Genomic DNA, 12,137 nt, shown 5'->3' on the forward strand with positions numbered 1-12,137 from the left:
AGTGTTGAAAAAAGAATCCAAGTCAGGAGGTAATAACAACAATGTGATACCACCGGCGACAGAGAAAATATGATAGAAAACGGGGATGGTTCCTAGTCCTGCCACCCAGGGCAGGCCGGTAGATCACCTGACCTACCTGTAGCGAGTGCGCGAAATTTGAAATTTTAATTTCTGTCGGGGACGACGGAGTCTTAGCTATGTATATATCTGACAGGTAAGTTGATTGTATGAAAACAAGGGGCACTACACTTCACAACACTGATTGGAGAGCGAGCACTTTAGTCTAAGATTACTTGATGTAATCCTCTAGCAGACACTTCTACTAGGCCCGTAAGCCATACCACAGGGTTAGGCAAAATAAAATCTACAGGAGGTTAGAAGGTTCATTATTTCTAACTTCTGTTTACTGTGGAGGAAAACTCCTGATTCTAACCGCTCTAAAATGCGTACATGAATCCTACTTCTTCCGTAATCAGTCAACACATTACACTAATTACATTGAACTTATGCAAAGAAAAACATGTAAACGTCATATATACTAAGCGAGTGTCTACCGAAAGTTCCGGTAGCCTCACCTTACCCCATGCAGACAACAAAGTCTGAAACTAGGCTAACTAGCTTCAGACATCAAATGCAATGAAAAAATTACGATAGCGTATGCCTAGCCACAAATCCCAGTCAATAATCGAAAGAATAATTAGGATACTTAAGCGGCTAATGAAGTTTCAAAATCCTAGGTCGGAGGTCTGTAAACAGTTGTTTACCGACCGGCGACAGAAAAAATATGAATAGAAAAATGAATAGTTCCTGATATCGCCTCCCAGCGGCGGGAATGGGTACTACCACCTGGCCGCCCACTGCGTGTGCCGCGAATTTTGAAATTCTGTCGGACTTCGGAGAATACAGCTATATATATATCTGTCAGGTAAGTTTCATGAACAAAAAAAGAGATTCTCGATGCTCTTTGCGATATGAGAGAGTCGTGGAATTAGCCTAAGTGATTAAAATAATCATTTCATCATTCCTTGTAAGCAACCCCTTTCCGATTAAATGGGTAATGAAATCAGGAACGAATCTTGCCGTTACCGAGCCTGCTGTCCGAGAGGCTACTGGACTCTTAGGTTAATAACTCACTAACACGAGAAAATATCTTGGATGGCGCTTCTGGCGCAATTTGTGCCAGGCTGGCGCTTCTGACGCTTTGCGCCAGGCTGGCGCTTCCTTCTAGTTCTTTTAGGTTATGTGCCAGAACATCTGTGCCTTTATGGTACCCGACATCCTTCACATGTTAATTCCGTTCTTAGTAGGAAAAAAACTTTTATATCCGTAGTATAGTCCAATCAGGGAAACAACTTCTGCCACTAAAAAGAATGTTTCCCATCCGACTCACCCATCTTCTCTTGAGCAATATCCGATTCTGAAAAGGTTGTGTTGCGTTTCTCGAAAGGATGAGAGAATTATATTTTATCGTGCTCTGCCGTATTAGAATCCTTTATAATACTGTCACATTGTGGTAAACAGCATTAATCTAGGAAACCTTTGTAAGGATACTAGGAATTCTGTAGTTAACCTCGGTATGTGCATAAGACTTGACCATACCGTAGTCTTAAAGTGAATTCTCTACTACATTCATCTTCTCACTAAGCATGTACTCTAATAAGCCATGCTTTTGTAAGCATGAGAGCATTATATAATATAGAGTTCCGCTGCGTTAGAACCTTTATTTAATGTTTACCTACGGTAAACAGCATTGAAATGTTGTAATATCTTTCTTATTGAAAGCTTCTTAGCAAAAGGCAGACAATATTTTTTTTTTATTTATGTTTGCTTAACTATCCCCTCAATCGAGGCTAAAAACGCGATTGTAGGGGAGAGACACGGTTAGTCATTCCATCCCGCAGAAGAGAGAGATGTAACTGACCAATCATGACCGACACCTACATGGTACTGCGTTGGTCTCTAAGCGAAAGCAGTCTCCGTTAGCCGTCTGGCCTTACTCTTCCAGAGTTGCCAGCTACTCCATTCAATAAAGGAATCTTATGAAATTATTATCGAACTTCAGGAAGTTCTTATTATGCATATTTAAGCGAAACAAGACTTCGATAAATCTAGAAGCTAAGTAGGTGTTGTCTTAACAATCCCTTTAAGCGTAGTCCTTCCTAGGAAATTCCTGGAAGGATACTGGTAATTGAGTTACTCAGCAAAGAAGTAACTACGGTATGTGCTTATGATTTGCTGTATCGTATTCTCATACAGCAGATACTCTACTACCTTCTTTCCCTGCCGACGCAGATAGAGAGAGGAAAATTTTTTTTTACTATCTTCGTTCTTTTCGTTAATAAAACGATAGAAAGATATATATATCTCCTTAAGGAAGGAAGTTAATCCAGGAACTCTTTAAATCTTCGTGATTTCCTCATAAATCGCGGAAGAGACAGAATTCCTGTTCATCTGTAGGGTTTACGGAAGGAAGTAGATATTTCCTATCCGCCATCATACCCAAACGTCGATGAGATCTTATAAGAAAACTCCCAAAGCTCTTGCCTCTTCATAACGAGGGAATGAGCACAAATGAAGGAGAGAGTCCGCATTGAGAGGAACTGCCAAACAAGGGAGTCTTCTGAATAATGAAAAAATGGCTTCTCTTAGTATCAGAATCCTTCTGACAAAAGCGACAGCCGCCTTGCTGTGCGACATCTTGCACCTTTGCCAGGGGAAAGTTGCTCAAGTTAAAAACTCTAAGAGGAGCCTCGCGACTGCCTCTCTCTCATAAGAAGATTTGGAATATTCTGGCGCCTGCTCCTTGAGCCTAGCACCTGGATAGTTCCGCGCGCCTGGAATGTTCCGCACCGCTAGAAAGGAGACTCGCTCCTGGAACGTTCCGCTTGCGTGGAAGGTCCCGTGCGCCCTGATAGTTCCGAGCGCCTACTAGACTCCTTTTAGAAAGAGCCTCTTGCCCGGAAACGTTCAATGGAAGGATCGTTCTGATTGCCACTCTACTATAAGGCTCCTTGCTCTAGCCGTCTGTCTGGCACAATTTGCGCCAGGCTGGCGCTTCGTCTCTTTGAAGGCGCCTTGCGCCAAGAAAAATTTTCTAGACTGCGGCTCGCGCTCAGTTGCTGGAACGCGGCTCGCTGCTGGCTGTTGGAACGTGGCTCACGCTAGCTTGCTGGAACGCGGCTTCCTGGCTGGCTCTTGCTCAGTGTTCTCTTAGTTTTCAGAGACGCTAGATCATCCAAACTCCAAACATATACATTCTTCGTCTCTTTTGGATGTAAGATGAAGAGACGCACTTTTTTAAGGATGCCTTTTCAATGGCTATCCTTGGCAGTCTGGGACGCTCTACAGAACCTGCCGAGGGGACGCCGACCGGTGGGGATTCTCTGAAACCTCCTTACGGCTTTCGACATTCCTTCTCCCCTGGGCTTGGGAGCTTGAAAGAGGTCTAGGCCTGAGAGCGAGACAGAGCCGATCAGACGCCCCCTCCACTGCAATGGGGAACACTAGTAATCACTTCTTACCTTTTAATAGCTCGCATTTTGAGCCACAATCCTTGTCTTCCAAATTGCAATTATGAATTTGAAGTTTCTGCGAAGTAAGAAGGTGATGAGGATGCAACACTACTATAACTGATCACTTAAGGTAGATTCTCGGATGACCCTTATTCTTACGAGACGTTTGTTTGGTGGCCGCTGATTGGCTGGTACCGGGAGGTAGGCAGCTCCCAGCCAATCAGCGGCCGCCAAACTAACGTCTCGTAGGCATAGGGATCACCCAAGAATCTACCTTAAGTGAACCAGTTATAGTACTGTTAATACTCTAATTGCTCGTTAGTAAGAGTATCCAAAAAACTTTTAAAAGAAACGTATCTAGTTACATGCTTTACTGACTCCCTAAAGTAGGAAGTCAGTTTATTTCCTCAATCAATTCTAACACTTATTACACGTATAATTAATAAAATATTAATATTTCCCTTTCTTGCAAACTATGTGAGTGTCAACCGAAAATTTCGGTAGTTACACGTCATATATTCTTCTAAATTTTCGAAGCCAAATTCATTAAAAAGTTAATAAAAGCGTATGCCGAACCAAAGACCCAGTACTTCCCTGCAAAAGACAGCCCAGAAGATCGATGGCTATGAAAAACGAAAATCAAGTCAGAGAAAATCTGGTTCTAGAACGGGAATGGTTCCTATTCCTGCCACCCAGCGGCAGGGGGGTAGATCACCTGACCTACCTGCAGCGTGTGCCGCGAAATTCGAATTCTGTCGGACGTCGGAGACATAAGCTAAGTATATATCTGCCGGGGAAGTTGCATGTACAAAATTCATTTTTACCTTGTAATCGGTGGTTTTATCCTCACTGCCATCACAACTGAAACTCCACAGTGCTTATTTGATTGTAATTATGCACATTTTGGCCTTAATTCAACTCCAAATTGCACTTGAACTACGTTGCGGTTACTGGTTCCTAACTGCTCACTCCACAAACACATTTACTGGGACAGCACACGACTACACGGCTTATGAGGTGCAAAGCTTTATTCCCTTAATTGTTTACTTACTTATTATTTATTATTTAGCTTAACTTTATTTTGTTACTTCAAAATGTTTATTTAATCATGTCTATTATCCTTTTTTTGCAACCAACCCCGAAAAATTACAGATATTTCTGAGTACATACGAGCAGACAACGGCAAAATGACTCATCGTTGCCAATCTAGTGGAGCTTCACACACAGGCTACGCCAATTCATTTACAAACTGTTTCTGTGAATTCTAGTTGTCATAGTACCTAATGCAATAATGATAAAATTGCTCTAATATGTATATATACTAAAAACAGATATGCTAATTTCACTTATTTCCCCAGTTTTGTGTAAGTCTTAAACCCCATTTGGAGGGTAAACACATACCAATTGGCAACACTGATAAACAATTGAAGAGCGTGAAGAACACTGTAGGTACCATTCACAAGCAACTGTTGATATATATCTGAGTTAGGAATCTGGTTACTTTTTCAGCAATGAATATTTTCAAAATTAATAATCAGGGAATATGTAAAAATATTTATGCAATTCATGACCTTATACTGCTGTTTAACTATATTTATTTAATAATTATCTAGGGCATGCTTCTTCTTCTTCTACCAAAATCATAGCTTCCGTAAAAAAGTAGTAGTTGGAAGTCGGTTTACGATTTTGTGATAAAAGTGCCCCAACGTCTATAGGTACAAGTGGTGTGCGGATTAAGCACTGGAAATGGGAAGTTTGTTGAGACAAGCGACTGCAAACATCGAGATGGCGTCACTCTTCGAAATATTCATAGTTGTTTGTAAGTAAAAATTTTGGGTAATTCTATACAATAGCTCTGCCAGCAAATTATCAAATTTCAGTACTTTCACTAAAAAGAGGGAAGTCCAAGGTTCCGTTTGATATATAATCTAAGCGCGCTAGGTCTAGAAGTGGTTTAAGAATCAAAAACAATAAATTGACCCATCTGAAAAAACTCAGTCCCCTCGACTCATAACTCTCTCAAATTCCTATTCAGACTGAGCTCTCGTTTGTTCGTTAAAAACATAGATTATGCCATTATTACATCATCGACTGTATTATACGTAGCAAGACATCACACAAACGTCATAGTTTTTAACCAATGATGATTATCCACATTTTACTTGGGACTAGCATTTTAACAAAACTAGAATCACATGACTTGAATACCCAATCACGTGGCAGTTTTACTAGGAAACTAACACTTTTTGACACATTTCACAGAATTTCCACTGCTAATTTTTCAGTCTTTTGAGAGCCATGGAAGCGTGTCAACCTTCAACTTCTGGTGCGGTTTCTCATTTACCATTTACTTTGACATCAATTTCTGTGGATTTTCCCCCAAAATCCTCATTTCAATTTTTATTTAAATTATAAAATTTTGTTCTGCCTTATTGTGGTAACATCGAAAGAATAATAAAGTACTGCCAAGATCACGGTGTTATCAAAAGTGAAAGTGATACTATTTGCCTCACCTGTGGTTCTAAGTGCCGACATGATATTAACAAAAAAGCCTTTCAGTGTGACAGAAGGCATGTTGCATTGAAAAACAAGAAGAAAGTGAAAAAAAAGTGTAGTTTTTACGTATCCATTTTTAAGGGAACTTGGTTTGAAAAGTCTCATTTAGATATAGAATCTAATTTGTTACTTGTATATAATTATATTGGTGTTAAATTTAGTTATGAATTTGTTGAAAATGAATTAAGAATTTCTCACAAAACTATAAATGACTGGTGCTCATTCATACGTGAGGTTATTGTGCATTGGGTATTGAGTCGGAAAGGTACGATTGGTGGCCTAGGCAAAACTGTTGAAATTGATGAGAGCAAATTTGGAAGGCAAAAATATAATGTAGGCAGAGTAGTGACAGGCCAGTGGGTGTTTGGAGAGATTTGCAGGGAGAATAGAGATTTCTTTGCTATTCCTGTAGAAAGTAGGGACAAAGTGACCCTTTTAACAGTGATAAGGGATTATATAGAGCCCGGCACTACCATCATTTCCGACTGTTGGAAGGCATAGGATTGCCTAAATGAGGAGGGATTTCTTCATTTAAGTCAACCACTCCTTGAACTTTGTGGACCCGCACACTGGAGCTCATACTAATACTATTGAGAGGCGGTGGCAGAATTTGAAGAATCTGTTGCCTAAATACGGTCGTCAAAAGGATCAGTTTGTTGGATACTATTTGGCTCTTGGCCTATTTTAAATTGCATTTTAAAGTATTGGATCATCGGCTCCATGCATTCTTAAAGATGGCAGCTCACCTTTACCCTCCAACCTAAGTAAGTACACAAAGGGCTTTAGGTTGTCTTATAATATTTAATATGGCTGTGTAAGGGGGGGTCGCAGGGGTAGGCCAACCCCCCCCCCCCCCCCCCGCCCTAGGTAAGGATACGGCTACTAGGTAAGGATAGGTGGTTTGTTTAGATTAGCTGGTGGGCTTGTTTATTGCTAATTCTACATGTGCCATTATTCGTATGTTATAAAGCGGATTACTTAATTCATTCCCCACCCAAACCCGGTTTCCCACTCGGCATCCCCCAAGATTGGAAAAGTTAACAAATAGGGTAAAAATACTGTTCCTCCTGAAAAAAGGTCAGCTTTAAATAAAGCACTAAGTAATTCATAAAAAAAAAAATATTATCAAAATTATTAGTGGCGGAGCTATTGTATAGAATTGCCAAGTTTTTAAAGCGCCATGGAGGTAGTGTAGGGCCAGACTTTTCATTACCCTGTGTTTAATCTTAAAATATGGCCTTAATTTCTAACTTTGGAGAAAATACTTACTTCAAAAGAGAGTAGAGGTCTCGAGCTCCTGCTCTCACCACCAACAACTCATGACTGATGACCATCTCCGGTGTCAGGACATGTTAAAGTACTTTTTCAGAGGGTGGCTTCAAATGCGGTAGAAAGTGGCTCGGCTAGTCCAGTCGGTTGTTTCCCCTACCGCATTAGTCTTCGGGAAGTAATAAGTTAGCCTAGGCCTAATCATGTACAAAAAGGATGTGCATTTACCGCTAGGGCTACCTACGGGATGCATTCAAAGGGTAAATTTGGGAGCGAATGCAGTGAGGGGTCAGGGCTGCCACTGGCCTAGCAGGCATTTCAGGAGTCAATATTAGGCTATGACCTAACCAGACTCAGCTTACCGTAACCTGACCTCGAATGCCGTATCCTAACCTGGCCTAAGACTAGGATCCAAGGAAATAAACGCTCTCAAGCTACCTACTACTAAAGTATAGTACCTACTAGGCTAGGTAGCTACGCTTTTCATCAGCACCGCCTCGCCTCCTAGTAGGTAGCTAGTAGGCGATGACAGGCTCAAATCCTTGCATCTTTTAACACATCCTTACCGCCATGACGTGCGCCACGTAATATCCAGGTGTGTTATATGTCAGCCGGTATCCTTTTTCCCACTATATGGCTTGACCAATAGTTGAATCGGAGAGCAGGAGGAAGGACTGGTCAGATCTGTCACTTTTCGGCCACCCTGGAATGTTGTCATTCTCAGTTCGGTGGGCCTCCGCCAGATGGCTGCACGGGAGGGGGGTCATGATCAATAGGGTAGGACCATTTGAAACTGACGATCTGAGACTGACATGCGAAACATTATTTTTTCTCTCCAGCGTCCATTTTTGTAAACTCCCCTTGGACCCTTTATCCCATATTGTACTGCAGAGTAAATATTTTTGTATTATTAATATTCCTACTGTACCCAAGTTGGCATTTTACTTTAGTATTACTTTTGTTCATGATAAGTCTTTTTATGTTCAGCTAAATAACCTTATTTACGGACACCTTCCAGCAGTTAACAATAGAGTTATACCCAAGAACCCGTTAACCATTGTTTCTTTTTTTTTCAGACATAAAGACAAACTAAGCTCCTTGATGACTTCCAATGTCGTTTATTTATATACTTGCCCCAAATGTAAGGTAGGGAAATATGTGAGGGCTTCTCGTCGCCTACTAAAAGTCAGAATTGATTGTTACAGAACAGGTAATGAATTAACTAATCCAGAATTTTCTAATGTACGTGATCATGCCAAAAAACGTAAACAACATATTGAATATAAACATTTTAAAATTCTCTCAAGAGCCACCTCACCTCATCAATTAGCAATAATTGAATCTTTATACATTAAGAAGCTTGTTCCCTTCTGACAATCAAAAGACCTCCACAACACTGTACCTGTCTTGAGTGTGCCCCTGTCTCTGTTTTTGTTGTCATTAGGTCCTTGGTTCCCTTCCTGAAAGAAAACGGTCTGTTTCTTGGATTCTGCCTGTTGAATATTATATTTTTAATTTTTAAATGTTTTAAAAGTTTTAATATTTTTTAATTTGTAAATCTCTTAATTCTTAAGTCTTTGTAACATTTTTATATATTATAATAGCGTTTTTCAGCTTTGAAAATGAGGCTGTGTCCTTGAAACATCAGCATGTTTAATAAACGGACAAATACTAGCTCATGACGTCTCCTTCAGCGTCTTGTTATATATATATATATATATATATATATATATATATATATATATATATATATATATATATTATACTATATATATATATATATATATATATATATATATATATATATATATATATATATATATATAAAGATATTTTGCCACGAAGGAAAAATAAATGAAGGAGTATCTGCAAGACCTTTCGACGTTAAACGTCCTTTACTCCTTTACTAAGCAGAAACTGACATACATGAGGAAAAAGACAATACAAGAAGATTTGTATAACTGACAGATAGGGATTATAAAGAGATTAGTACCTAGAATCCGACACACCTGGAAAATGAGTAACCTTCCCAAACAAGCATAAACAATGGGTGCAATTAAAGGTTTAAGACAATCAGATACAAGGACAAGACAATTAAAGGATTATAGGTGACAGCTATTCAGAACTTGGTAAACAAAACCATATTCACAATACATGTCAGACATACATTACAACGAAGATAACTCTAAGGCAACTAATTTTTTATTTAAAACTGTAATTATATCTTTGAGGTCATTCTTAAACATGTTACAAATACAAGGATCTAAATGAAAAAGGCCACGACTAACATTGAAATTACAATGAAAAGTAAGTTGTATTAAAGCAGATTCTAAAAGATTTCGTGATAAGACATCTCTTGACCTTGCAATTACTGAACTACCAACCCAATTTATTCGGTGGTTGTTTTCACTTAAATGAATGAATATTGCATTAGATGTTAGCCCAGTTCTTACAGAATATTTATGCTGGCTTAGCCTTACTTCTAAGCCTTTGCTAGACTGTCCGAGATAAAATGAGGGACAATCCATACATGGAATTTTATATATTAGGTTGCTGCTTTCTCTGGGGCCATTTTTTATTAACATTCCTTTTAGTGTGTTATTATAGGAAAAAACCAGGTTGACATTAAGAGTTTTTAACAATGATTTAATGATTTCAAATCCGTTAAAATAAGGCAAACTGAGAATGTTCTTAGAATTTTCTTTCTGCGTGTTACTTACACTATAAAACTTTTTGTGGGCTTTATTATAACAAATATCTAATGTATGTGTAACTAATTAAGCACCCAACAGATGTCGCACCGTCAGGTCAAGGAAGGAGGAGTGGGAAGCAGGTATTTTTCTTGAAATAAAGAGTAAAGTCTCCATAATCTAATATCATTAATTAAGGTGGCGAGCGTGAAGTTTTTGTTGTTGACGGTACTGGGTTTGAGTGTAAAATGTGCAGTTAAGGAAATATGTGAAATAAATAAGATAAAAGCTCTTAGGAAGTCAGTAATAATTTTAATATTTCCTATAGATTATCGTATCTTATCAACAGACACGACTGTTCACAAGATCGATACAAATCATTCACTAATAGTGTTATTGGTGTTGCTCTGTAATCTGCAAGACACCCCTTATAAAAGAAAACCAACATCTATAGCAGCAAATTAGCAAAAGTTTTAGTTCAATTACGACTTACGTTATTGAGGTAGCAAACACAAACTGATTATATATATATATATATATATATATATATATATATATATATATATATATATATATATTAAAAAATTGGAGCTGCAGCTTTCGGAATCATACTTGTAGGCTTCCAGGGAAAGGCATTCGATATAATTGAAGGTTTATTGCTGATGCCGACGTTTCACAACTACATTGTTGCATCTTCAAGGCTGAAATACAGTGAGTTGATTCTTAATAATTAATCATAAAAACACTTATAATAAAATATAAAATATAACTAAAATCACTTATTTAAAATGTTAACTCATTTAAAAATATACATATATAAAAACAAAAAAGACAAAAAAACACAACACCATTTGCACGAAAATGACCTACCCAGACGGGAGTTGAAAGGAAACTGTTGAAACAAAGTTACAATAATAATAAACAAGGCACACACGTACAGTAAGGCAACGACAAGACAAATAGGGCCATTAAGCAATGAACAATTGTGTAGATGAGGTTTGGGTGTTTAATGATGGGACAGTTAATTTTATCATTATGGACTCTAGGGTTGTTAGGTCATTGTTTTTCTGCGTTTGTCCTATTATCTGAAAATCTTTGTTATCTATGTATGTTTTGCATAATTTGGAATGATTCCTTATATTGGATTTTTCTGGGTTGGACAGTCTGCTTCCAGTTCTAAAACTAATACCTCTATGGGCATCACCCTCCCGTCCCGGGACACCTAGCGGGCCAGCCGGCCCGTCCCGGGACACCTGGCGGGCCATGCCCGCCCGTGCCAGGACACCTGGCGGGCCTCGCCTGCCCGTCCCGGGACACCTAGCGGGCCAGCCGGCCCGTCCCGGGACACCTGGCGGGATACGCCATCCCGTCCCGGGACACCTGGCGGACAAGGGCCCGCCCGTCCCGGGACACTCGGCGGTCAAGGGCCTGCCCGTCCCAAGACACCTGGCGGGCAAGGGCCCGCCCGTTACGGGACACCTGGCGGGCAAAGGCTTGCCCGTTCCAGGACACCTGGCGGGCCTCACCCGCCCGTCCCAGGACAGCTGGCTGGCCACTCCCTCCCGTCCCGGGACAGCTGGCAGGCCACTCCCTCCCGTACCGGAATACCTGGTGGTCCTCGCCCTCCTGTCCCGGGACACCTGGCGGGCAACGCCCGCCCATCCCGGGAAGCCTGTCGGCGGCGGGCCACGCCTGCCCTTCCCGGGACACCTGGTGGTCCTTGCCCTCCCGTCCCTGGACACCTGGCGGGACACGTTCGCCCCTCCTGGGACACCTGCCGGGCCACGGCCGCCCGTCCCGGGACACCTGCCTGCTGGGCCACGCCCGCCCGTCTCGGGACACCTGCCTGCCGGGCCACGCCCGCCCGTCCCGGGACACCTGCCTGCCGGGCCACGCCCGCCCGTCCCGGGACACCTGGCGGGCCATGCCTGCCCATCCCGGGACACCTGGCGGGCCTCTCCCGCGCGTCCCAGGACACCTGGCAGAGAAGGGCCCTCCCGTCCCGGGACACCTGGCGGGCAAGGGCCCACATGTACCGGGACACCTGGTGGGCAAGGACCCGCCCATCCCAGGACACCTGGCGGGCAAAGGCTTGCCCGTCCCAGGACGC

General features: G+C 41.3%; 1 pseudogene; it reads right to left on the bottom strand.

The window, feature by feature from the left end:
- The window catches only part of LOC135216535 (kinesin-like protein KIF3A), a 133,055-nt pseudogene that overhangs the window by 111,192 nt on the left and 9,726 nt on the right, over positions 1 to 12,137 (bottom strand).

This window comes from Macrobrachium nipponense, chromosome 6 (assembly GCF_015104395.2).
Source record: "Macrobrachium nipponense isolate FS-2020 chromosome 6, ASM1510439v2, whole genome shotgun sequence".
NCBI classification, from domain to species: Eukaryota; Metazoa; Arthropoda; class Malacostraca; order Decapoda; family Palaemonidae; genus Macrobrachium; species Macrobrachium nipponense.